At 39.2% G+C, this 27,624-nt stretch overlaps 2 pseudogenes; both read left to right on the forward strand.

Annotated features, from left to right (window-relative positions):
* Positions 1–26,484, forward strand: part of LOC111747674 (NADH-ubiquinone oxidoreductase chain 5-like) — a 125,724-nt pseudogene extending 99,240 nt beyond the window's left edge.
* On the forward strand, positions 25,772–27,579 carry LOC135232180 (cytochrome b-like; annotated as a pseudogene).
* Positions 27,580–27,624: the final 45 nt, after the last annotated feature.

Below are 27,624 nucleotides of genomic sequence, written 5' to 3' on the forward strand. Positions count from 1 at the left end.
CATTCCTTTTTAAACCACTATCAGTTTGGTATTTTATGATTTGTAGGAGAGGATACTTGTGATGCAGGGGATCAGTTCTTTATTTTATGTATATATATACTTGTTTTGAGTCTTTGGTTTTCTGAAAAGACCCTTTTTTCTCTTCTCAAATTAAACTGAATAAAAAATATGAGTGGAAAATCAGTTTAACTTAGTTTTTTGTTACTTTTCTATTTTCTTGTACTTTCCCATATTGCTTTTAAGGAGCACAATGCTATCATTTTTTCCTGGTTCTGTCTGTAGATACTATTTTCCTTCTGTAATCTCTTAGGATCTTCTCTTTACAACTGGTGTTGGAAATTTTATCATAAAAAATATTATTTACTAAGATTTTCTCCTGTTCTCTTTATTGTGTCTGTTAGCTCCATTGCATTACTTCTCATATGTGCTTATGTTTGTCTTTCATATTGGGGCTCTCCTAAAATGTATCCTGAGCTTAGCTCAGTGTTCACATTTCAGATAGAGACTCTAAGAAGCCACTGTGTGTGTGGGCAAGGGAGGGGGTCATCAGTAAGTGAACCTTCACTTTACATAATGGGGCTTAGTGGGCAAACAACTCTTTTTTTTCTTACTGAAATTTTAAAACCATAGATCTTTTTCTAAAATTATACAACTTCCAGAGAAGGACCTACTGATCTCTTGCTTAGCTAGGGAGGTATTGGAAGAGCCTGACTACCAACATTCTGGAAGCTTCTTTGTTCTTATCACAGCCTTAGCTCTACATACTTCATAGAACATTTTCTCCATGTTGGGAGACTCACACTCATCCTACTTGAAAGTTTTTATTAAGTCATGAGATAATCAAATATTATTATTTTGAATAATTCCAACATTTAGTTTTTAACAATTGTAACTAGACTGTTTTGAGCCACTTGTTTTTAGAAAAAAAAAAAAAAATGACCTCCTTGCTTGCACATAGAATGGATGCACAAAATAAAACATGTTTCAATTTCTTGGTCTTTTGATTATTTTAACAGTTGTGAAACAATTGTGGATAATTGAATTTGATGAAATTCTCTGAAGTGCTGGGAAAATATATATATATATATATATATATATATATATATCATTGAAAATGGCGTAACCTTGATGAAGTTTAATTGGGATTTGTGGAAGAGGAAGAATCAGTGACCCAATGAGTGAGGTTCAACAGCACATTGCCCTGGGTGTCGAGCTGCTTGGTGGGAAGGGACTGAGAGGACTGAGCTGGGTCCCTGGTGGGTCAACCTCTCCCAGCCCCAAATCCTTTCTACTGAGCCGTCATTTCCCAAAAGTCCTGCAACTAATAAGTCCCAGTGGAATTTTTACAGCCTAATTCCTGACAATCTAGTACCATCTTTTTCCTGATGATCTTGGAAGAACCAAGGGTACTGAGGCTCCTCGGCAAAACCATTTTCTCCTGATAGATCTTCTAGTTCTATTAAGGGCCAGAGGCCACAGTGCACAAAAACCAGAGGACCCTGTCCCAACTATTTAGGGGTTAAAAAAAAAATCCTCCTTCACTCTCTGCCCTAACCTCCAGAGCTCCTGAGTGAGCCACCTTCCTGAAAATTTGTCAAGGGTCACTACAAGAGGGTTCTCAGTCTCCACCTACCTTGACTGTTCTTCAGAATGCAATCCTGTTCATTGTTGGCATGTTAGATTATTCTCTGAGTCCTCCATTCCTATCAGGACTGACATGTATACTCTTGTGACAATTTAGAGCTAGAAAATCATAACGAGGGTAACGACGGTCTTTCCAGTTGAATTTGTTTCTGGTCAGGAGATGATGCCTGCCACAAGGCCCAGGCCTCGCATGAAAAATAGCTGGGTGCACACATGGGTCAGCATAGATAATTGTGCTAAAAGCATGGTTTGATTTCTCTGTAGTTCACTTATACCAGTGGAACTTTTCTGCATCTTCGAGGTACCTGCACCAAGGGCCTTGTGGAAAGCAGGCATGTGTGCCTCTTGGGACACAGCCTGTACTCAAGCACAGACAGAATCTCTTTACTCACAGGTACTCAGGCTTCCTAAAATGGACTACGTTGCTGGAGGGAGAAAATGATGACCTACATTGCAGCTCCCCAGGCCTCACATCTTGTGATGCGAGAACCCTCCTCTCAGTCCTTTCAGAACAACCCTCATCTTCTGTTCTCATCACCCACAAAGAATCTTTCTAGACCGCTTTCAACTCAATATTATGGCTCTCAGAAAGAAAGCTTGAGAAATTTGGAGGTATCATAAATTAGTACTAACATGGGAGGTGGGTGGAGTGTAATGATTTTGACAACCTCTCTGTTTACACATTGAAAAAAAACAAATCTTTTAAGACTTTTTGGGGGGCCTGATGGGAAATACTGAAAGAGAAGTTTTAAGTATAAACTTTTCATTGAGAATTAGATTTTGGGAAATTTTAACATTTGGTTAAATAGAATCACAGTTTATGGAGTAACAGGATTTGGATATCTATATAACGAAGGGACAATAAAAACATTTTAAAAGTAAATATAGGAGGTGATATGACTGTAAACAAAAGATACAACTCATCTTTTTCATAAATGACAAGGTTTTGTTTTTCTTAATCCAGGACATGATAAGGTCAACATAAGATCAGGAATTTATCCTGAAAACTCCTAGAATATTTGCCTCAGGCAGATTTCAAAGATGACAAAGATAGGCTTTTACAGCTTTTTCTAAGAGCAGGAAACCCTGGTGACTTAGTGGTTAAGTGCTATGGCTGCTAAGCAAGTGGTTGGCAGTTTGAATCTGCTGGGCACTCCTTGGAAACTCTATGTGGCAGTTTTGCTCTGTCCTATAGGGTCTTGATGGCGCTGGGTTTGGTTTTTTGTTTTCTATGACAATCCAGTAATTAAAGAAAATTTTGTCAATTCAACTAAAACAAAACCAAATTCTAGCTTTGCATACTATTTGATACTAAAAGTTGTAAAAAATCCTGTCAAGTTTTAGCTTTGAATATAAGAACATCCCTTTACCACAAAGCTTCTACTACTTTACAAAAACACAGAGCTTTTCCACACATTTTTTTTTCTCATTCTAGAACAACTAAATTTTCTACCTTAGAACAAAATTACTTTGCACTTTTATCGGACTCCATCTCGTACACTTTGCCTAATCTAGCCAAAATCCAAGATTTTAAATTACCAAAAAGATCTTGGAAACAGTGTTTATGCTGTTGTACTAAAAACATAGTTACTGCTGAAATAAATTTTTGTCATGACAAATTCACTTTCATTAATTTCTGGGAATACTGGGACTATTTAATTTTTTAAATGCTCCCTAATCTTATATCCATTAAAAAAAGCTCCTATAAAGATATTATAACTTAATTGGTAATACAATTCAGAGTTGAAAAAAATACAACATTTACACACTTAACATACACCCATATAGATATGAGAACAGAAAGGGTAACATTTACTTCTCCTGAAGTCAAGTATTTAACCTCATCTACTGAGTGTTTTAAAGAAATTATCAGAGAGGCAATTGTTTTGTCTTTTTGAAGCCACAGTATATCAATCAAAATAAGCACCCAGTACGTCTGAGATGTGTGGAATGCCCTTACGTCCAGTTCACTGCTTAAATAAAGCAGTTTGCCTGTCTTGAAAAATCTCCAAAGTATCCACTGCACTCCCAAATGATCCTGTGTTAAGTTACGCCATTTAGAAAGAAAGCTGCAAAAATTAGGAGTGAGAGAACACAAAAACAGCAGGACTTCTTCCAGAAATAGGAGAGAGTTTAGCCTTAAATGATCCTATGTGAGCTACCAAGTTTGGTAGGAATGTAATGCTCATAGATCTTGTTTCCTGGGCCACATCCTGATTATTGGCTACCTCCCAACGTAGACCTGACAGCCTGTATTCTCCGGCAAGTGGAAAACCAGGCAGAAGGCTCTCTCTGAATCAAAGGCAAGTTCTCAGGACAAAAACAAATTGAAAGGCGAACCTCATCCAGTTTTACAGGTGACCCACACTAAAGTTTGTCCAAGTGGAAGCTGGTCTGGTAAGAACTGAAATTAGCCTATCAATGAGCGTGGCTCGAACAGACTGAAGAAGCCTACACCTGTGTTCTAGCCTATGATTCTCCTTTTTATGACAAACAACATTCTTGGACAGTACGAAATAATAGAGTAACAGTAGGAAAAAAGAAATCAAAGCATACAGTGTTTATTTACTCAGCTAATTCTGTGCACACACAGGGAGACCTCTCTGTGCAGACAAAGAGGGAGACTCATCTTAGGCCAGTTACAGCAAGTTTCTAAGGAGAAAGTGGAGGAAATATAGATGAAAATTAAATAAAAGAGCTAACCTTAGCATGATCAATTTGAAGCATGTTCCTTGCCTTTCTTGAGGTTAGTCGATATTGGCCACTAGATGGTGTTTATGGCTTAGACAACCTCTGCCCATTTGCTCAAATTCTTAAGTGTTGTCAGGAGGTTTCAAATAAAAAAGACACCTCACCTTCTCAAGAAATTCCAAGGGCTATTTCTCAGGGAAAATAACAAAAGCCAAATTACATTGGGTAAAGTTAAATTCTTTGTATAAGGTAAACTCTAAGCAAGGGTCTGGGAAGTCATGTCACAAAAAGGGATTTGTACAAGTTGATTTTCCCTGTGTCCCCAATGTGTCTCATTCTTCCTGTTTTTGTGTTTTTGGGTGCATTCCACATTGGTCAGTGACCTGTGTGAATTTCCCCATGTACTGAGAGAAATCTGTCAGTTTCTCTGGTCCTCAGTTTCTCTGTTTAGCAATCTCCAGTCATTCAATCAATATCTGAACTGATGAGTGAGTGTTCATTTACCCTATATTATGTAATGACTATGTTGAGAACATGGAAGGGGAATATGTAAGAGAGAGCTGAATTCTCACCTATTGCATAAGTAATTCCATAGATAATGTGTAAAAATGATGATTCAGAAATAATGATACAAACTTGTAATTTCATAGAGGTAAAACCCAACAAATTCCTGAAGTAGTTGACAGTGGCTATAGACGATGGGTAAAGGTATCTGGAGGTTTGCTGAGTTTTTTAACAAGCACTTCATGCACATGGAGCCCTAGTGGCAGAGAGGTTAAGGGCTATGGTGAGCTATGGCTGTTGGCCAAAAGATCAGCAGTTCCAATCCGCCACGCACTCATTAGAAACACTATGGGGATATTCTACTCTCTCCTGTAGAGTCATTATGAGCCAAAATCAACTCTGGCAATGCATCTGGTATTTTTTTGGTATGTGCGCATGCAGATCTTATCTAACCACCTGAATCTCAGACAGTTCAGGACAAGCTTCCTAGAAGAGGTCCCATTTCATTTACTCCTCATGGCTTGTTCAACAGGCATTCCTTCCTCACTTCTGAAAGTGTGCAGTTAAAATCACTGGTCCATTCTACATCCAAAATTCTTTCCTGGAAGTCCATGAAGCCCACATGGTCACCAGGAGGTCCCCCTCATATTGTTGTTGGTGTTAGGTGCTGTAGAGTCGGTTCCGGCTCACAGCGACCCTATGCGCAACAGAATGAAACACTGCCATCTTTACAATCGGTGTTATGCTTGAGCTCATTGTTGCAGCCATTTTGTCAACCCGCCTCGTTGAGGGTCTTCCTCTTTTCCACTGACTCTGTACTCTGCCAAGGATGATATGCTTCTCCAGGGACTGGTCCCTCCTGACAACATGTCCAAAGTATGTAAGATGCAGTCTCGCCATCCTTGCCTCTAAGGAGCATTCTGGTTGTGCTTCTTCTAAGACAGATTTGTTCGTTCTCTTGGCAGTCCATGGTATATTCAATATTCTGTGCCAACACCACAATTTAAAGCCGACAATTCTTCTTCAGTCTTCCTTATTCATTGTCCGGCTTTCACATGCATATGATGTGATTGAAAATAATATGGCTTGGATCAGGCACAGCTTAGTCTTCAAGGAGACATCTTTGCTCTTCAACACTTTAAAGAGGTCCTTTGCAGCAGATTTAACCGATGCAATGCATCTTTTGATTTCTTGACTGCTGCTTCCATGGCTGTTGACTGTGGATCCAAGTAAAATGAAATCCTTGACAACTTCAATCTTTTCTCCATTTATCATGATGTTGCTCATTGGTCCACTTGTGAGGATTTTTGTTTTCTTTATGTTGAGGTGCAATCCACACTGAAGGCTGTGGTCTTTGATCTTCATTAGTAAGTACTTCAAGTCCTCTTGACTTTCAGCAAGCAAGGTTGTGTCGTCTGGATAATGCAGGTTGTTAATGAGTCTTCTTCCAATCCTGATGCCCTGTTCTTCTTCACATACTTCAGCTTCTCGGATTATTTGCTCAGCATAGGGATTAAATAGGTATGGTGAATGAATACAACCCTGACGCACACCTTTCCTGACTTTAAACCAATCAGTATCCCCTTGTTCTGTCCAAACTACTGCCTCTTGATCTATGAAAAGATTCCCCACGAGCACAATTAAGTGTTCTGGAATTCCCATTCTTTGCAATGCTATCCATAATGCTAACCACACAGACGAATGCATTTGCATAGTCAATAAAATACAGGTGAACATCCTTCCGATATTCTCTGCTTTCAGCCAGGATCCATCTGATATCAACAATGATATCCCTGGTTCTCATCCTCTTCTGAAACCAGCCTGAATTTCTGGCAGTTCCTTGTTCATATAGTGCTCTAGCCATTTTTGAATGATCTTCAGCAAAATTTTGCTTGTGTGTGATGTTAATGATATTGTTTTATAATTTCCACATTCGGTTGGATCACCTTTCTTGGGAACAGGATAAATATGGATCTGTTCCAGTCAGTTGGCCAGGAAGCTGTCTTACATATTTCTTGGCATAGACGAGTGAGCACCTGCAGGGCTCCATCTGTTTGTGGAAACATCTCAATTGATATTCCATCAATTCCTGGAGCCTTGTTTTTCACCAATGCCTTCAGAGCAGCTTGGACTTCTTCCTTCAGTACCATCGGCTCCTGATTATATGCCATCTCTTGAAATGGTTGAATGTCAACTAATTCTTTCAGGTGTAATGACTCTGTGTATTCCTTCCATTTTCTTTTGATTCTTCCTGCGTCTTTTAATATTTTCCCCATAGAATCCTTCACTATTGCCACACAAGGCTTGAATTTTTTCTTCAGTTCGTTTTGCTCCAGAAATGCCAAGCATGTTCTCCTGTTTTGGTTTTCTATCTCCAGCTGTTTGCACATGTCATTATAGTACTTTACTTTGTCTTCTCGAGTCGTCCTTTGACATCTTCTGTTCAGTTCTTTTGCTTTATCGATTCTTCCTTTTGCTTTAGTTGCTTGACATTCAAGATCAAGTTTCAGAGTCTCCTCTGACATCCATCTTGGTCTTTTCTTTCTTTCCTGTCTTTTCAATGACCTCTTGCTTTCTTCATGGATGATGTCCTTGATGTCATTCCACAACCCGTCTGGTCTTTGGTCACTAGGGTTCAGTTCGTCAAATCTATCCTTCAGATGGTCTCTAAATTCAGGTGGGATGTACCTAAGGTCATATTTTGGCTTTCATGGACTTGCTCTGATTTTCTTCATTTTCAGCTTGATTTTGCATATTAGCGATTGATGGTCTGTTCAACAGTCAGCCCCTGGCCTTGTTCTGACTGATGATATTGAGCTTTTCCAGCTTCTCTTTCCACAGATGTAGCCAATTTGATTTCTGTGTGTTCCATCTGGCGAGGTCCATGTGTACAGTTGCCGTTTATGTTGGTGAAAAGGTATTTGCAATGAAGAAGTTGGTCTTGCAAAATTCTAGCATTTGATCTCTGGCATTGTTTCTATCAGCAAGGCCATGTTTTCCAACTACTGATCCTTCTTCTTTGTTTCTAACTTTTGCATTCCAGTCACCAGTAATTATCAATGCATCTTGGTTGCATGTTCAAACAATTTCATACTGCAGGAGCTGATAACAATTTTTTATTTCTTCATCTTTGTCCCTACTGGTTGGTGTGTAAATTTGAACAATAGTCATATTAACTGGTCTTCCTTGTAGGCATATGGATATTATCCTATCACTGACAGTGTTGTACTTCTGAATAGGTCTTGAATTGTCCTTTTTGACAACGAATGCAACACCGTTCCTCTTCAATTTGTCATTCCCAGCATAGTAGAGTATATGATTCTCTGATTCAAAATGGCCAATACCAGTTCATTTCAACTCACTAATGCCTAGGATATTAATGTTTATGCATTCCATTTCATTTTTGACTATTTCCAATTTTCCTAGGCTCATACTTCATACATTCCAGATAATTAATGGATGTTTGCAGCTGTTTCTTCTCATTTTGAGTCATGCCACATCAGCGAATGAAGCTCCGGAAAGCTTTACTTCATCCATGTCATAAGGTCGACTCTACTTTGAGGAGGCAGCTCTTCCCCAGTCATCTTTTGAGTGCCTTCCAACCTGGGGGGCTCATTTTCCAGCACTATATCAATGTTCTGCTGCTATTCAGAAGGTTTTCACTGGCTAATGCATTTCAGAAGAAGACTGCCAGGTCCTTCTTTGTAGTCTGTCTTAGTCTGGAAGCTCAGCTGAAACCTATCCTCCATGGGTGACCCTGCTTGTATCTGAATATTGGTGGCATAGCTTCCAGCATCACAGCAACATGCAAGCCCCCAAAGTACAACACACTGACAGACACATCCAAAATTCTTTCCTGGAAGTCCATGAAGCCCATATGGTCACCAGAATGCCCCACTCATACTTTGTGCTAACTTGGAGCCAGACCAGCCATAGAGGAAGGAAAACAACTGAAAGAACATTCCTTATTTCTAGTCTAGGTTCCTCCAAATTGTCTGGTTCCACCCCCTACTATCTTGTGGTTTTCCAGGCATGAAGTCACAAAGGAAAGAGTTACACTGGAATATTGTTCTGCAGATTTCTGGCTGTGTCACTTTGGGCAAGAGATTTACCCTCTCTGAGCTTCAGTGTCCTCAATTGTAAAAGAGGACGTATGATGTTTCAGGTTGTGTGTCACCTTGGCTGGGCCGTGATTCTCAGTGATTTTGTAGTTATGATGTAGTTTGGCAGTTATGTAATGATATAATCACCTCCATGGTGGTATCTCATATGATGTGATCTCTTCCGTGATGTAATCTGCTGTGAGTAGCCAATCAATTGAAAAGAAGTTTCCTTATGTGTGACTTACATTCAATATATGTGGAATTTCTGGAGAAGCTTACTGGCTTTTGCTCACTCTGCATCCTTCGTTTGGCTCATCACCATGTGAACTCAAGTTCTTGGGACTTGAGCCAGCAGCTGGATGTATTACCTGCTTTTTTTTTTTTTTTTTTATTGGGATTTTGTGGACTCCTAAGTGTGAGATCCAACAGCTTAACGTCTTACCTGCCCATCTCTTGGTTCAGCAGCCCTTGAGCTAATGAGTTAGGAAAAGCCTCCAGGCTGAACCACAGACTTGGGACTTTCTAGTCTCTACAAATGTGTGAGCCATTTCCTTCATATAAATCTCTATATCTATACCTATAAGTATACCTATATTTGTATGCATTGCTATTATTTTTCTATATGTCTGTCTATCTATCATCTATCATTTGTCTATCAATCATCTATCAATCATCTATCTATCATCTATCATCTACCTACTACCTACCTGTCTACCTGTCTATCATCTATCAACTATCTATCATCTATCTATCTATCTATCTATCTATCTATCTATCTATCTATCTATCTATCTATCTATCTATCTATCATCTATCTATCATCTATCTATCATCTATCTATCTATCATCTATCTATCATCTATCTGTCTATCATCTATCTGTCTATCATCTATCATCTATCTATCTATCATCTATCTATCATCTATCTATCAATCATCTATCTATCATCTACCTACCTACCTACCATCTATCTATCATCTATCTACCTATCTATCTATCTATCTATCTATCTATCTATCTATCTATCTATCTATCTATCATCTATCTATCTACCTATCTATCTATCTATCTATCTATCTATCTATCTATCTATCTATCTATCTATCTATCATCTTTCTATCTATCTATCATCTCTCTATCTATCATCTATCTATCTATCATCTCTCTCTCTCTCATCTATCTATCTATATACAAGATTATCTGGTTTTGCTTCTCTGGAGAACCTATCCTAAGACAGGTCCCATTCTTTTGTTTCTTAATCACTTCACATGCATGTGAAATTTAGATAATGAACAAGAAAAACAGAAGAAAAATCGATGCATTCAAACTGTGGTGAAGGTGATGAATGTTGCTTATATTGCAGACCGCCAAAAGAAAGGAACAAATCAGTCTCAGGAGAAATACAACCAGAATGCTCATTAGTAGCCAGGATGGCAAGACTTCAACTTGCTTACTTAGGTCACATCATCAGCAAAGACCAACTGCTAGAAAAAAACCAAGGAAAACCTTTGATAAGATGGATTGACTTAATAGCTAGAAAAATGGCCAAAAACTACCAATGATCATAAAGATGGTATAAGACTTACCAATGTTTTATTCTAGTAAACACAAGGTCATGCTGCATCAGAACCACTCCATAGCAACTAACAGCAACAACATCAGTTGCTATGTTTTAGGTACTGAGGTGAACATACTCAACACAATGCCTGGTACACAGTAGGTGTTTAATAAAGAGTAGTAATGAATTGTTAAGGTTTCTCTTTCCTTGGAGGTTTAAGTTTTGCAAATACTATCATATATAATTTATAGGCTTTGTATATATTACTTTATAGACTACCCATTTAGAACAACACTGTGAGGAATGTCAATACAAAAATTTGATCGATATAGGTCTAATCTAAAATCTATAAAAAGCTGTAGCAACTGAACTACAAAAGGACAAACAATGCAATCACAATATGGGCAAAGGACATGAACAAAATCTTCACCAAAGGGGACATCCAAGTACCCAACAAACAAGAGAATATGTTCCTGATCATTAGCCATTAAAAACCCAAATTCTGTTGCTGTTGAGTCCATTCTGACTCACAGTGTCCCTATAGGACAGAGTAGAAAAGCCCCATAAGGTTTCCAAAGAGCAGCTTGTGGATTTGAAATATCGGCCTTTTGGTGATCAGCCGAGCTCTAATCACTAAAACAAAAAAGTTGTCATCAAGTCAATTCTGACTCATAGCCACCCTATAGGACAGAGTAGAACTGCCCCATAGAGTTTGCAAGGAGTGTCTGGTGAATTAGAACTGCTGACCTTATGGTTAGCAGCCCTAGCACTTCACTGCTATACCACCAGGGTTTCCATAACCACTAGAGGGATGTGAATCAAAACTGCAATGAGATATCATCCTACCTTGGCTGAAAAAGCACTGATTAAAAAGAAAAAAAGAGAACAGGTAACAAATGTTGGTGAGAATGTGGGGAGATTGAAAACCTTATCCATTGTTGGTGTAACTGTAAAATGGTACTCCCATTACGGAAAACAGCATGGTGTTTTCTCAAAAAATCTAGAACTACATCTACCTATGATCTAGCATTCTCACTCCTAGGTAAAAATCAAAAACCAAACAGATTGCTGACAAGTTGATTCCAAATCATGGCAACCCTATAGGACAGAGTAGAACTGTCCCACAGGGTTTCCAAGGAGCAGCTGGTGGATTCAAATTTCTTACCTTTTGGTTAGCAGCTGAACTCTAATCACTGAGTCACCAGGCTCCAGAAATATTTATAAACAAACAAATAAAAAACAAACCCATTGCCATTGAGTTGATTCCTACTCATACCAACCATATAGGCCAGAATAGAACTGGCCCCTACAGTTTCCAAGGAGCACCTGGTGGATTCGAAGTGCTGACCTTTTAGTTAGCACCCATAGCTCTTGACCACTACACCACCAATGTTTCCAAAATATCTATATTTATGTGTCAATACAAATACGTGGGGGAAGGCACATGTATTCATTGAAGATCCAAATATGGATATTCCACAGATACAACCAAACACCTTCCAAGACTGATTTTCAGGGACATCTCAGTCAACTGGCTTAACAGTCCACAAAATCATGATCTGCAATTTTGTAAAGTGAGTAGGGTTTGGAGTCTTAAAAGCTTTCAGGCTGCCGTCTAAAACACAAAGACAGGTCTCTACTGCCAGGAGCAAGAATTAAGAAGCTAAGCAACGGCTCAGATAAGAAACAAGTCTTCACAAGCCACAACCTCATCTACTCTGAGACCAAAGAAGTAAATTGTTCCTGGCTGCCATCACTGGCTGTTCTGACAGGGTCACAGCAGATGGTCCTGGATAGAATGAGAGAAAAATGTGAAACAGAACTCAAATTCTTATTTAAAAACCAGACAATCCGGAGCAGTAGAAGACAGAGGACTCCCTGAGACTATCGCTCTGGTACACTCTTTAAGCCTAGAACCTAGCCTTTGTTCCGGGATCACTTTTTAGTGAAATAGAGTGGCACACGAATTAAACAATATTACCTGTAAGGTGGGTGCTCTACTTAAGAACCATAGTATGAGTTGAAAAGGTCAACAATCACCCCAAAGCAAAGATGAGAAGACAAGTAGGCAGGGCAACTTGAGTACTGGAAATGGAAGAAACACCACAATGAAAGAGAATGTCCACACACTGTGATTAATGTGACTAATGTCACTGAATAATTTATGCAGTAATTGCCAAATGGGACTCTAACTTGCTGGGTAAACTTTCACCAGAAACTGAAGTATTGTTTTTAAAAATCCAGTCAATAAATCGGTTAGTGTTAAAAGGCTTAATTGAGTACAAAAACTTTTCCCAAACACAGACGACTCCTCCAATGAGATGAGCTCTTCATATTATAATTTTTATCATCTTATATACAGTACAAACTGTGAGTAGATTTTCAAAAAAGGGACAGTTTAAGTGAATTCTTGTCATTCACTTAATCAGCAGGTGGTGGGCTATTAAGTGTGGGGTTTTAGATTGGGTTGGTTTATTAAGCTTGTGTGTCTGCATTCTAAGGGCTAGTTAGGTTTTATCTAAATATTTAAACATTTCCCAGGACTTTGTCACCATAATAAGTTGTTAGTTTCTGGTAAGGGTTAACAGTTAAGTTTAAATAGCGAAGGGGTCAATTTTCTTTAACAGACGTATATTATCACTCCTATTTTACAGAGGACAAATAGGAGGTCCTGAGACAGAATATATTGTTAACCCAGTTTATTTTTACTTCATATGTTCTTGTGAATTCAGGCTATGGGTGGCGATAATATACGTCAGACACATTTCAGAGCCACAGCTCTGGAGAATGACTGGGAAGGTGGCTGGGACGGAAGAGTAGCCTATACCTTCAAGAAAGCCCCTTCGTGTGCCTGAGGCCAGCTCCTAACTGCAACCTCTACCCACCACTCCCCACACTGACCTATAAGTACGCATACCCCTTCCTCACAAGTTCTAGTCTCAGGTGCTCTCACTTGGCTCAGAGACACAGGGATGACCAGCATCTTCCTAGAGCAGGTGCTTCACACTGTATTTCTGTCCTTTGGAGACCACAGTGTACAATTTAAAAAGAAACCAAAACAAAAAATGTACTTCAGGCTCTGCAGTCAGAAGCCTGTGTATTAGACCCCAAGAGGTTACTCACTGAATGACCGTGGACAGGATATTTAACCTCCCTTACCCTTTTCTCACTTGTAAAAAGAAGATAAAATGTTCAGGTGAAGATGAATATGGTATTAATTTTAAGCACAGTACCTGTCAGAAGTTGACAAATGAAAATAGTTCACCAGAGAGAATTGGGTTGAGCACTGGAGTTTGAACAGCTGAGGCCTCCCTACGTTCTGGAAAGATGCTCCAATAAATATTAAATGCTTTATTTTCTTTGTACATTGATTATTTTGACAGGAAGAACTAAAGAATATACATATAAAACCTGATGGTACAGGTGAGACACAAGCACACAAATTTAAATATAATATAATGCAGACAGCGATGAAAACAGGAGGCAGTGGTGCTTCAGTACTAGAGCTTTCACGTTCCTTATGGGAAACCCATGAGGGAGTCTGTTCAATTCCTGAAAGGTGGGCCTCATGCTCAGGCAGCACCCTGAATATGAATGTGAGGCAGCCGCTTTGTGACTCCAAACAACAAGAACATGGGAAAGGGCAAAAGGATTTCAGTGACTTGACTTTGACTTTTAAGCCTCTGACCTGGTATTAGCAACACCCTTCCTCCAGAGTTCTTATTATGTGAGAAAAGAAGCCCTTATTTTTTTAAACCACCATCAGTTTGGTACTTCATGACTTGTAGGAGAGGGCACTACTGGTACAGGGAATCATGTCTTTATTTTATTTTATAATTATTGTTACATTTTTCACTCTTTGGTTTTCTGAAAAAATATTTATTCCCTTTTGCAACTGAACTGAATAAAGAAGTATGGGTAGAAAATCATTTTCATTTAGGCTTTTTTTTTTTTTTTTAATTCTCTGTTTTCTTCTAGTGTCCTATGTTATTTTTGAGAACTTAAATGCTATACTTTTTTTCCCTGAACCTTTCTACAGACACCGATTTTCTCTCTGTAAGCTCTTAGTATCTTCTCTGTATCCCTGGTGGTTGGAAATATTATCATTAAGAATATCATATATAAGGGCTTTCATCTGTTCCCTCTGTTGTTTCTATTACCTCCATGGTGTTCCTTCCTTGGCCCTGTGTTCACATTTCAGATAGAGACTCTAAGGAGCCACTTTAAACCCTGTGTGCATGGGCAAGAAGCGGGGGGGTCCTCAGGAAGTAAAACTTCAGTTTAGATAATGGGGGTCAAGTGGGCAAACAAACCCTTCTTTGGTTTTCAAAAGTCAAAATATCTAGGTCTTTTTCTAGAATCATCCAACTTTCCCAGAGAAGGATTTTCTGATCTCTTCCCTAACTAGAGAGGGTTTGGTAGAAGCTGATCAGCCTTCTGGAAGCAGAAAAGAGAAGCAACATAGAGGTCTCATCATTCAACATTTAGAGTTTTACTTAATCCTCCAGGTTTCAGTCTGACATCTTCCTCATCTCTACTCCCTAACCCTGTAGTAGTGGTCTCTGAACAAAGTGCTCCCTGCCCCAACCCTACCTGGTTTAATTTCCCCAAAGAATATGCCTCTCTTCCCCTAAGGGAGTAAGGGTGGGGTTGGTATATAGATGTATGACATGGGGAGCTGGTAGCTGTATATGAGTCTGAACTCAGCAGAGAGGGGGAACCTGAGGTTCTTACTTTTTATTATCTATTCTTATAGGCAATCTTTTTGGTAGAGCAATCCATATAACCCCTGCCTTCTTCTGGTAGTTAATAGGTACGTCAGCATGATTCTTGCCACTGACCCCCTCTTTGGGCACATAGATTTATTTTCTTCTACTCTGCTAAACCAGTTACCTCTCCTCTGACCCTTTAATAAGGAGGCCTTGTATTTCAGTGGTTAAGCACTGGGCAGCTAACCAAAAGCTTGGCCAATGCTACCTGCCCTACAGCTCCACCACAGAAAGAATAGGTGTTCTGCTCCTGTAAAGATTACAGCCTAGAAAAATCTATGGGACAGATCTTCTCCTTTACATGGGGTCTCTATGAATCAAAAAACTACTTGAAGACAGCAAATAGCAACAACCCCCTTGATGCTTCAAATAACACAGTTTTAATCTTACGGGTATGTGCTTGTTTCACACGTAAATATTTTCTGTTTTACAAAATTAATATCTTAATGTTGACTCTTCCTGTCCTGCCCTCCCAAGGCTGAGATCATATTCGCTCTCTCCCAGAAATGCATCTTTTTCTGTTTCCCAATTAAACAGCACCTTCTTGGGCTACCCTTGGTGTCACTAGGGTCACAGCAGCACATTTAAGGAGCTTTTTCTCTTTGCCATGTGTGTGTAGAGTGATTACAGTGTGTGCATATGTGTGCAAAATGGAAATGTTGACCTAGAAGGCCCAGGGGCTCTCACATTGCCGTGGAGACTTCTTCGCCATCCTTCCTTACCTCTCAGCATCAGAGGCCTGCATGTTCAGCACTTTTTGTAGAGTGGTGCAGTACAATTTAAAATTTTTCTCCCCAGGCCCTGGTTATGTACTTTCTAGGTAAACAACACATTTCTTGTAACATCTTACCTCTAGTTGGCCTCCCTTTATGGGAGCTGCCCAAATCCAAGGGAGCCTATATATGCAGGTAGAACAGAATGGAAACCTCAAACAAGTGCAAGCTGTATTGTTATTTACCTGCTCACCCTTGACCAGGAAAGTTGCTGAGTTATTTAGAATATCGGCATCTATCAGGTGGGCATATGCAACACTTTATATTTGCATGTTAGCTCTCCGTTCTAATTCTGTCTCTTCCTGGTCTCTTCACCTCATAGGCATTGCATCTTCCTTAGCTTCTCTGAAAGGAGTCTTGGTGGCACAGTGGTTATGATTTTGGCTGCTAACCGAAAGGTCACAACCTAGCACCTGTTCTTCAGGAGAAAGATGTGGCAGTCTGCTTGCATGAAGACTTACAGCCTTGGAGACACTAGTGGGGCAATTCTACTCTCTCCTATGGTGTTGCTATGAGTTGGAATCAACTCAGCCACAATGGGTTTAGCTTCCCTCATATCTCTGCTCAGCACCACCCACATACAAAATTTAGCTCCTTTTCGGCTTTTCATCCTTTTGCCACCAAAGTCGGAAAAGGCATCTGAGAGTCCAAGGGGTTTTGCAAATCTGGGGTTTAAAAAGAGGGATTTTACACCACCATGTTCTCTTACCACCTTCCCCTCAAGACTCCTCTCCAGACTCTCCAACCTTCAGTTTTCTCTAAAGCCCTAGGAACCACACATCTCCTGGAACCTTAATTTTCTCCTTTTATTATGCAGAACAGTATCCTTCCTTGTCCTTCTCATGGCCCTAGCCCTACCATCTTCATAGATCATGATCTTCGTGCTGGGAGACTCATATTTCTTCTATTTGCAAATTGTTTATTAAATCATGAAAAAACCAAATACTATTTTTGTAAACTAATTCAACCATTTAGTTTCTAGCAATTGTAACTACTCTATACTGAGCCACTTGTTTTTAGGAAAAAAATTATCACCCTGCTTGCATGTAGAATGAGTGTTCAAAAGAAAACTTATGCTTCAATTTCTTTGGTTTTGATTATTTTGATTATATTAATAGTTGCAGAAAAATGTGGAGATAACTGAATTTAAAGAAATTGCTTAATGTGTGGAAAATAAACATTCTTGAAAATGGTGTATACAAGACCGATTTCGATAATATTTTCATTTACCTAGGAATGGAAACTGTGTTCAACATATAAGCTCATTCTAACATTGGTATTGCACATGCATTTTCGGGATGAGAGAAGGTAAAGAGCTATGGGACTACCTATATAACATTTGCAATAGCACTTAGATCATCAAATAACATTTCCACAAAAGAATCCAATAAATTACACAAGGAGAAATTATTATCCCCTTTATATAGATGGAACCCACACGTTTAGGTTCTCTCCTTCTTTCTTTACATCTTGTTTGTTAGAGAGCAGAATCCTTGAAGTAGGCAACTTTCATACTCTCTGTCTTATATCCTTCCTGGTCTGTGGATCCTCTCCTAATCCTTTCCATGTAGTCCATGCTTCATGATGTCTTGTACTCCGTACCCCTGTTCCTAACTTGCCACTCAGAGTAGTGCTGTGCTCAGGGAGCTGACACCTTCTGCCTGGAGGCAGGATGGCTCCACAAGGCCTGCACATCACCTGTAGGCAATGTCCTTACTGAAAGCTCAGAGCAATTTCTTTAGAGGATTTCAACACAGAAAGGCTTTTCCTTGCAACGCAATTCTGTTAAAGCTTTAGATTCTTTGCAAGGAGCCAGTGTCCAGCACTAGCAGTCCTCCACTCTTTGTTCTATTCATGTCTTTTTGTTAACTTCAGTAATTTGAATCATTAAAATAAGGAATATCTTTGTCAGAATTTTGAAATCTACTGGGTCTGAGTCTCCAATAACTGGTGGCAGATTTCCCCTGAGCCCTCTCTGACCTAGTTCCAAGAATTCCTTCTCTATGTCAGTTCTCTTCACTAAATCTTAGTAACTTCCTCACATTAAAAAAAAAAAAAAAAAAAAGGAGAGAACACCAACTCTGTTGCCATTGAGTCCATTTTAATGCATACCAATTCTCTATTACAGAGCAGAACTGCTCCATTGTGTTTCCAAGGAACATCTGTTGGATTTGAATTGCTGAGTATTTGGTTAGAAGTTGTAGCTCTTAAACACTGTGCCACCAGGATTCCTGGAATCACACCTGCCACATATATGGTTAGGTATGTCAAGTAAGGCATACTTTAAAATGAAACCTAAAACCAAGTCCACTAACTGTGTTTCATAGATAAAGTGAGGATTATTCAGGGCATATGTGGTAGTGGGCTACCACACCAAGTTTGAGATCCTCAAATGGCCTAAAATGGCAAAAGAATAAATTTTTAGTCCTTTTAAAATATTTTTGCCTAACGATGCTCTGTGATATTGACAACATAAATGTAGAAGTTTTACTGCCTCTTGGTGTTTAGGTTTTTTTTTTTTTTTACCCCCTTTATTTTTTGTTACCACTTTTTAATTCTTAATGAAAGAAACTCTTGAAAATTGTCCCTGTTTTGGTATATTATCTAATACTTTATGAGACAGAAATTGCTAAGATTGGCATAATAGCACTCATGGGGTTCCTTAGTAGAACTGACAAAGACTAGCACAATTGATACTCTCTTATCACAGTTTTGGGGAGTAGAGGTCATTGAAAAGGTGATATTTGATGAGAGACCTGAGGACAAGAGAGAATGAGTTTGGGGGCTACCTAGGGAAAGTTTTTGAAGAAGAAGGAATAGGAAATGTAAATGTTCTGAAGGAGGAATTTGCTGGGGGTTTTGAAGAATCCTAAGAATGCCAAGATCTACTGGAGTGGAGAGTGACAAGAATTAGATCAGAGAGGTAAAGGGATCTCAGATCTTGTATTGCCTTGAGACAGACTCTTGTAAGGATTTCAGCTGCACTGAGGACAACGGGAAGCCAATGAGAGGTGTTTAGCAGAGGAATGACCTGATCTGCCTATCTTTGAAAAGAGACACTGTGGCTGCAGATGAGGAGCATAAACTATGGCTGCAATGGGTGGTAAGGGAGCCTGGAAGCAGGGAGACTAGGAGGCTATTGCAGCAATGCAGGTGAAGGATGATGGTGACTGCACTAGAGGTAGCACTGGAGGCTGTGATAGGACCAGGCCTGGATAGATACTGAAGGTAAAGTTGACAGAATATATTGATGAAGAGGATGTGGGTTGTGAGAGAAAGAAGAGAGTTGGGCCTGACTCCAAAACTCTGGCCTTATTTATCTTGTGTCTCGGGACACACACAGATGGATGGCCACCTCCACATGCAGACCTGACACTCTCTGTCTTCTGACAAGTAGAAACCAGACAGAAGGCTTTCTCTGGATTAAAGCCAGGCTGTCTGACAAAACCAAAATGGAAGGTAAACCTCCTGTGGTTTTAGATGTGACCCACAGTGAGGTTTGTCCACATGGACACTGGTCTTGTAGGGGCCTTTAACTGGCCTGTCTGTGAGGGTGGCTGTTCCTGCGCCTGTGTTCTGACTTCTACTTCTTCTTTTTTATGGGAAACAACACTTTTAGACAGCACAACACCAAATAGTAACAGTAAGACAAAGACATTAAAGCATATACTTTTTCTTTAATCAATTAGGAGGTGTCCAGAGAGGGAGAACTCTCCATTTAGTTAAACATAAAGATTCATGTTAGGCCATTGCCAGTAATTTTTTTAAGAAAAGAGAGAAAATGTGGAAAAAATTTAGTAACAGGCCAAACTTAGCATGATTAATTGAATCATAATCCTTGCCCTACCTGAGATTAGTCAATTTTGGTCACCTGCTGTGGCCTGTGGCCTGCCCAGCCTCTATTCATTTGCACAAAATCTCACCTGTTGTCAGAAATTTTTAGATAAGAAACTCACCTAAGCTGCTCAAGAAATGCCAAGGGATATTTCAGGACAAAGAACAAAAGCCAAATTACGTTGTGTAAAGTTAAATTATTTCCACATGGTAAATTTTAACCAAATTTGCAGTAAACAAAGTCACCTTACAAAAAAGGAATTTACACAATTTGATAGTCACTGTCTTCACCGTGTCTCCTTCTTCCTGTTTACATGTTCTCAGGTGCATTCCACATCGATCAGTGACCTTTGTGAATTTCACAATGTACTTAGAGAAATCCGTTATCAGTTTCTCTGGTCCTCAGTTCCTCTCTTTTAACAATCCCCAGAGTCACTGAGTCGATAACTGAATTCATGAGTGAATATCGCTTTACCATATATCCGGCAACGACTGTTGAGAACATGGAAGGAAAGGAAGGAAAATGTGCAAGAGAGCTGAATCTTCATCTATGAAAGCAGGAAGACCATAGAGAGTGGCTAAAATTGATGAGTCAGAAATAATGGATTTCAATTTACTATTTAATCACAGTATAAAAATCTTAATACTGTTCAGAGTTGTTATAGAAGATGAGCAAAGCTATCCAGAGGGCTGCTGAGATTTTAATAAGCACTAAGGGCACATTTGGATCTTATCTACTTATCTGAAACTCAGAGAATTTAGGGCAAGCTTCATAGAGAAGTTCCCATTTCATTTGCTTCTCATGGCTTGTTCAACAGGCATTCCTTCCTCACCTCTAAAGGGGAAGAGGCTGAAACTACTGGTCCCTTCTGCATCCAAAATTCTTTCCTTATGTCCCTGAAGCTCACGTGGCTAGTAAGAGGCCCCACTCATGCTTTGTGCTGACTTGGAGCTAGAGCAGCTATAGAGGAAAGAAAATAGCTGAAAAAGTATCGTTTGTGTCTGTTCTGGTTTCCCCCAGTTGCCTGTTTCCACATCCTGCTATATTTTGGCTTTCCGGGCATTAAGTCAAAAAGGAAAGATTTGCATTTGAATATTGTTCTACACATTTATGGCTGTGTGAACTTGGGCTAGAGGTTTACCCTCTATGATTCTCTGTGTCCTCATTTGTAAAAGAGGCCCCAAGTCTTGGTCTTTTTAATCACCTCATAAGCATGTGGAATATGGATAATGAAAAAGAAAGATATAAGAATTGATGCATTCAAAATATGGTGTTGGTGATGAATATTGCTTACATCAATGACTGCCATAAGAGGGTACAAATCAGTCTTAGGTGAAATACAACCAGAATGTTCCTAAGAAGCCGGAATGAGGATAATTCAATTTGCTTACTTTAGTTATATTATCAGGAAAGACCAACTAGAAGGAAAGAGGCAAGAAAACCTTTCCATGAGTTGGATTGTGCTCATTGCTACAACAATGGACACAAACTACTCATGATCAGGAAGATTGTGCAGGACTGGGCAATGTGTCATTCTGTTATATATAAGGTCATCCTGAGTCAGAACCACTCCATAGCAACTAACGACAGCATCAGTTGCTGTTTTAGGCTTCTGAGGTTTAAATGAGACAAGGTAGGTAAGCATACTCAACATAATGCTGGGTACACAGCAGGTGTTTAATGAAGACTACTAATGAATTATTAAGGTTTCCCTTCCCCTGGTGGCATAGTGGTTAAGTGTTATGGCTGCTAACCAAAGGGTCAGCAGTTCAAATCCACCAGGCATTCCTTGGAGACTCTATGGGACAGTTCTACTCTGTGCTATAAGGTCACTTTGAGTTGGAATCGACTCAATGATAGTCAGTTTGTTTTTTTTTGGTTTATCGTATATACTTAATATATAGGGTTCATACATAGTAATTTATAGAACTCTTTACTACAAAACTGTGAGCCATGTCAATATAAAAATCTGATCAATTTAAGGGTCTAATCTCTAATGTGTAAAAAAAAACCCACAACACAACTACAAAAAGACAAGCAACCCAATCACGAAATGTGCAAAGGACATGAACAGAGCCTTTACAGTTCCCATGCAGATTTTATGTGCTATTTGGCATGATTAGTAAGTTATTTTTTTGTGGTCTGGGAAGCTCGGCACTGGGTTTTTTGGGGAAGCTCAAAAAATGTTCCCATGTAAATCAATGGTAACTACGTCTTCACTTTACACCACTTCAACTTGGAAAATTTTCATAAGATCACTCTCCTTTGAAATAGCAGGGGAGACCTGTAGTAAGGGAGAATATGATTTAATGTCATAAAAAGGGGAGAGTAAAAAAGTAAGGAAAAAAATATTTTAGATAGTTAGAGGCAAGAGCTGTGTCAAAAAAAAAATTTTCATGGAGGTATCATTTGTGATGACACTAGAAAACTGGCTCTCAACCAGGTGTGATCTCACCCAAGGAGGCACTTGGCAATGTCTGGAGACATTTCTGGTTGTCACAACTGGGGAGAGGATTTATTACTGCTATCTTGTGAATGGAGGCCACAAATGCTGCTAAACATAGTAAAATGCAGAGGATGTTGACCCACAACTAAGAACCACCTGGCCCACAATACCAATAGCGCTAAGGTGGAGAAACACTGAACTAGAAGATGGGTAGCATCATGAAAGGCCCTGATTATATGAAGGCATTTACAGATATCTAGAGGTAGAAAGATGGGAAAGTGCAATGTGTTCTGAGGGAGATATAAACCCAGTATTGGTTAAAGTACTGGGAGAACTAGGGTAGAAGATGAGGCTCAGTTTGGGGAAAGTCTTGAATGCCCAAATAAGCAGTTGGTACTTAATTAGCTGCAATAGTATCTTAGTTTCTTAGTGTTGCTAAAACAGGACTAGTACAAGAGAGTGGCTTTAATAAACTGAAATTTATTTCTTCACTGTTTTGAGACTAGAAGTCTAGACTAGAAATCTAGCCTAGGAGGACTTAGCTTAATTAAAGCTTCTGGTTTGTGTTCAGTTGATGTGAGGTAAATCTTGCAGTCCTTAATTCAGGAGTTAAGACTAGACTAGATTTCTATTCTCAAAGCTCATGTAGCGCAAAGCTCATATAGAAGCTCCTTCTACAGGCTCCCTAGTCCTAGCTGCTATCCTACTAAAACTGGGAGGGTATGGCATATTACGAATTACAATTCTTCTACGCCCCCTAACACAATTGATATCTCGTCCACTCCTTACATTCTCACTATGGGGCATAATTATAATCAGCTTTATCTGTCTACGATAAACAGACCTAAAATCCCTTGTCACCTGCTCTTCAGTCAGCCATATAGCCCTAGTAATCATCACTATTTTCATTCAAACACCATGAAGTTTTATAGGAGTCACTGCCCTAATAATTGCTCATGGTCTAACCTCCTCTATACTTTTCTGCATAGCTAAATGTAACTACGAATGTTTCCACAGCCGAAGTATAATTTTAGCACAGGGCCTACAAACCCTCCTGCCTCTAATAGCCATGTGATACTCTTGGCCACACTAAGAAACATAGCACTACCACCCTCAATTAACTTAATCAGAGAAGTATTTATCATCCTAGCATCATTTTCATGATCTAATTTTACTATTCTCATACAATTCAGCATGCTAATTACTGCACTATACACACTTTACATATTAATTACAATTCAAGGAGGAGATATTTCACACCATGCCAAAGCCGTCAAACCCTCATTTACTGGAGAAAATGCCCTAATAGCCTTCCATCTCATTCCCCTTCTACTCCTACTCTAAATCCCAAAATTATCCTGGGATTCGTATACTATAAACATGGTTTAATTAAAACATTAGATTGTGAATCTATTAACAAAAGCTAAAACCTTTTTGTTTACTGAGAAAGAACTCAGGAACTGCTAATTCCTTATACCATACTTAACAATATGGCTTTCTCAATTTGCCGAGGATGGAAGTTATCCGCTGGTCTTAGGACCCAAAAAATTGGTGCAACTCCAAATAAAAGTAATTAATACATTCTCTACTTTCACCCTAACATCACTTATCATTCTAACTCTTTCCATCATTATAACAACATTAGAAGTCTACAAAACACTTTCCCCACTATGTGCAAATAACTGTATATTATGCTTTCATAACCAGTACAATTCCAGCCCTGTATTCATTCAATGAAACCAAGAAGCTCTAATCTCTGACATTGAATAACAAACCACACTCTAAAACTCCCCCTAAGCTTTAAACTAGACTATTTCTCCTTGGTGTTCATTTCTGTTGCACTTTTTGTTACATGATCAATTATGGAATTTTTGCTATGATATATATACTCAGACCTCTTTATTAACCAATTCTTCAAATAGCTACTACTATTCTTAATCACTATAATAACTCTAGTAACTGCTAACAACTTATTCCAATTATTTGTTGGCTGAGAAGGGGTTGACATCATATCTTTCATATTAATTGGTTGATGATACAGACCAACAGGCGCTATCACAGCAGCCCTACAGGCAGTCCTTTACAAGCGTGTTGGAGACGTAGGCTTCGTCACAACAATAGTCTGATTTCTGCTCCACTCAAAGTCATAAGAATTCCAGCAAATATTCCTAACTGACCTAAAAGAAGACTTACTCCCTCTCCTAGGCCTTTTACTAGCTGCAACAGGAAAATCAGCCCAATTCAGGCTTCACCTGTGACTTCCATCAGCTCCCAAACCAGTATGACCCCTACTTCATCCTACCACAATAGTAGTAGCAGTATTTCTCCTCATCTGCTTCCATCCACTTACAGAAAATAATCCCTCCATTCAAACCCTAACACTATGTCTAGGTGCCATCACCACCCTACTCACAGCCCTCTGCACCCTTACACAAAAGGACATTAAAAAATTATCAAATTCTCCACCTCCAGCCAACTAGGCCTAATGATACTCACCATTGGAATTAACCAACCCCAGTAGCCTTCCTCCACACCTGCACACAGGCATTTTTTAAAGCAATATTATTTCTATGCTCTGGTTCTATCATTCACAGCCTAAACGATGAATAAGATATCTGCAAAATAGGCGGACTCTATAAAACCATACCTTTTTCTACAGCGGCTCTCGTCATCGGTAGCCTAGCATAATGGGCATTCCATTCCTGACAGGCTTCTACTCAAAAGACCTTATCATTGAAGCGGCAAACACGTCTTATACCAACACCAGAGCCCTATCAATTGCCCTTATAGCCACCTCCATAACAGCAATCTACAGCACCCGAATCATCTTATTTGCCTTATCGGACAACCACGATGTTCCTCACTAATCCAAATTAATGAAAACAACCCCTTCCTAATTAGTACCATCAAACGACTAATGCTCGGCAGTATTTTCGCTGGTTTTATTAGCTCAGTAAACATCGTCCCACCCACAGTACCACAAATAACCGCGCCTAACTCTCTAAAATTTATAGCCTTAGCAGTTACCTTACTAGGATTCATACTAGCTATAGAACTAAACTCCATAACATATAATCTAAAATTCTATTTTCTACGCTTCCCACATAAATTCTCAAACACACTAGGGTATTACCCAACGATCATTCACTGATCTCCATCTCACCTCAGCCTTCATATAAGCCAAAAGCTATTATCAACAATTATAGACCTAATCTGATTAGAAAAAACTATTCCCAAAAACCTAGCATTTACACAAATACAGCCGCCATTCTTGTGTCAAATCAAAAAGATGTACTCAAACTGTATTTTCTTTCATTTCTACTATTCATAGTCTCAGGCCTATTTATCATTCTGTAACATCCTCAAGTAATCTCAATTATAATGAAAACACCAACAGACAACCCCCACCCAGCTATCATTACTAGTCAACACCCACAATCATATCATGATGACCCACCAGAGTAATCTTCATGAATAAACCCAATTTCTTCACTGTTAAAAATTATTCAGTTCTCCAAGTTATTTGAATCACTGCCCACTAACTCAAACCCCTCACCATCTATTAATCACAAGCCTTTCTATTAATAACCCCACAAGTAATGCACTCAAAACTACAACATTGACCCCCATGCCTCAGGCTATTCCTCAGTGGCCATAGCAGTAGTATAACCAAAAACCATCATCATCCCATCCAAATATACTAAAAACACTACTGACCCCAGAAAAGACCCTCTGAAGCTTACAATAATTCCACACCCTAGCCCACCACTCACAATGAAACCCAATCCCCCATAATAAAAAGGAAAAGGCTTAGAAGAAAATCCAATGAATCCCACCACAAGAAGCACACTTATAATAAAAACGACATACATCATCATTCTTACATGGGCTATAACCATGACTAACGACCTGAAAAGTCACCGTTGTATTTCAACTGCAAGAACACTTAATGACCAACATTTGAAAATCCCACCCACTAATCAAAATTATCAATCACTCCTTCATTGACCTCCTGGCTCCATCAAACATCTCAGCATGAAGAAACTTCAGCTCACTCCTGGGAGCATGCCTGATGAAATCTTAACAGGACTATTCTTAGCCATATGCTACACGTCAGAAACAACAACCGCATTCTCATCTGTCAGTCATATTTGCCGAGATGTAAACTATGGCTGAATTTATCCAATATTTACGCACCAATGGAGCATCCATATTCTTCATCTGCCTGTATGCACGCATGGGACAATGCATTTACTACTGCTATTATTTCAACTCAGAAACTTAAAACATTGGCATTATCCCACTATTCACAGTTATAGTCACTGCCTTTATAGCTATGTACTTCCATGAGGACAAATATCATTCTGAGGTGCAACTGTAATTACTAACCTTCTCTTAGCAGTCCCATACATTGGTACAAACCTAGTCATATGAGTCTGAGGAGGCTTTTCAGTAGACAAAGCAACCTTAACCCAGTTCTTTGCCTTCCACTTTATCCTCCCGTTCATTGTAACCCGGCTAGCAGCAGTCCATCTACTTTTTCCTTCACAAAACAGGCTCTAGCAACCCCATAGGTTTAATCTCAGACTCAGACAAAATTCCATTTCACCCCTACTAAACTATTAAAGACCTTTTAGGATTTTTTTCCTCATCCTTTTACTGTTTATCCTAGCCCTATTCTTTCCAGACGTCTTAGGAGAACCTGGCAATACACACCAGCCTATCCACTAAGCATTCCAGCCCATATCAAACCTGAATGGTACTTTTGACTTGTTTAAGCTATCCTATGATCTATCCCAAACATACTAGGAGTTCTAGCCCTAGTATTGTCCATTCTTATTTTAGCACTTATGCCATTACTGCACACATCTAAATAATGAAGCATAGCATTTAGACCACTTAGCCAAATCCTATTCTGAATTCTAGTAGCAGGCTTAATCACACGTACGCAAATTGGCAGGCAGCCAGTAGAACACCCTTATATCATCACTGGCCAATTGGCCTCAGTTTTATACTTCTCTATCAACTTAATCCTTATACCAATTGCTGGACTAATTGAAAATAGCCTCCTCAAATGAATGCCCTTACGGTATAACAAATTACCATGGTCTTCTAAATCATAAATGAAAACTTATCTTCTAAGGATATTCAGGGAAGAAGCCTGTCACCTCACCATCAGCACCCAAAGCTGAAATTCTCTTTAAACTGTTCCCTGCTTATATAAATATTCACTGTGTACGTCATGCATTACGTGTATTCCCCCACATATAGTACTATTTATGTTTAATCTTGCATGCCCCA

Source organism: Loxodonta africana, chromosome 7, assembly GCF_030014295.1.
Source record: "Loxodonta africana isolate mLoxAfr1 chromosome 7, mLoxAfr1.hap2, whole genome shotgun sequence".
NCBI classification, from domain to species: Eukaryota; Metazoa; Chordata; class Mammalia; order Proboscidea; family Elephantidae; genus Loxodonta; species Loxodonta africana.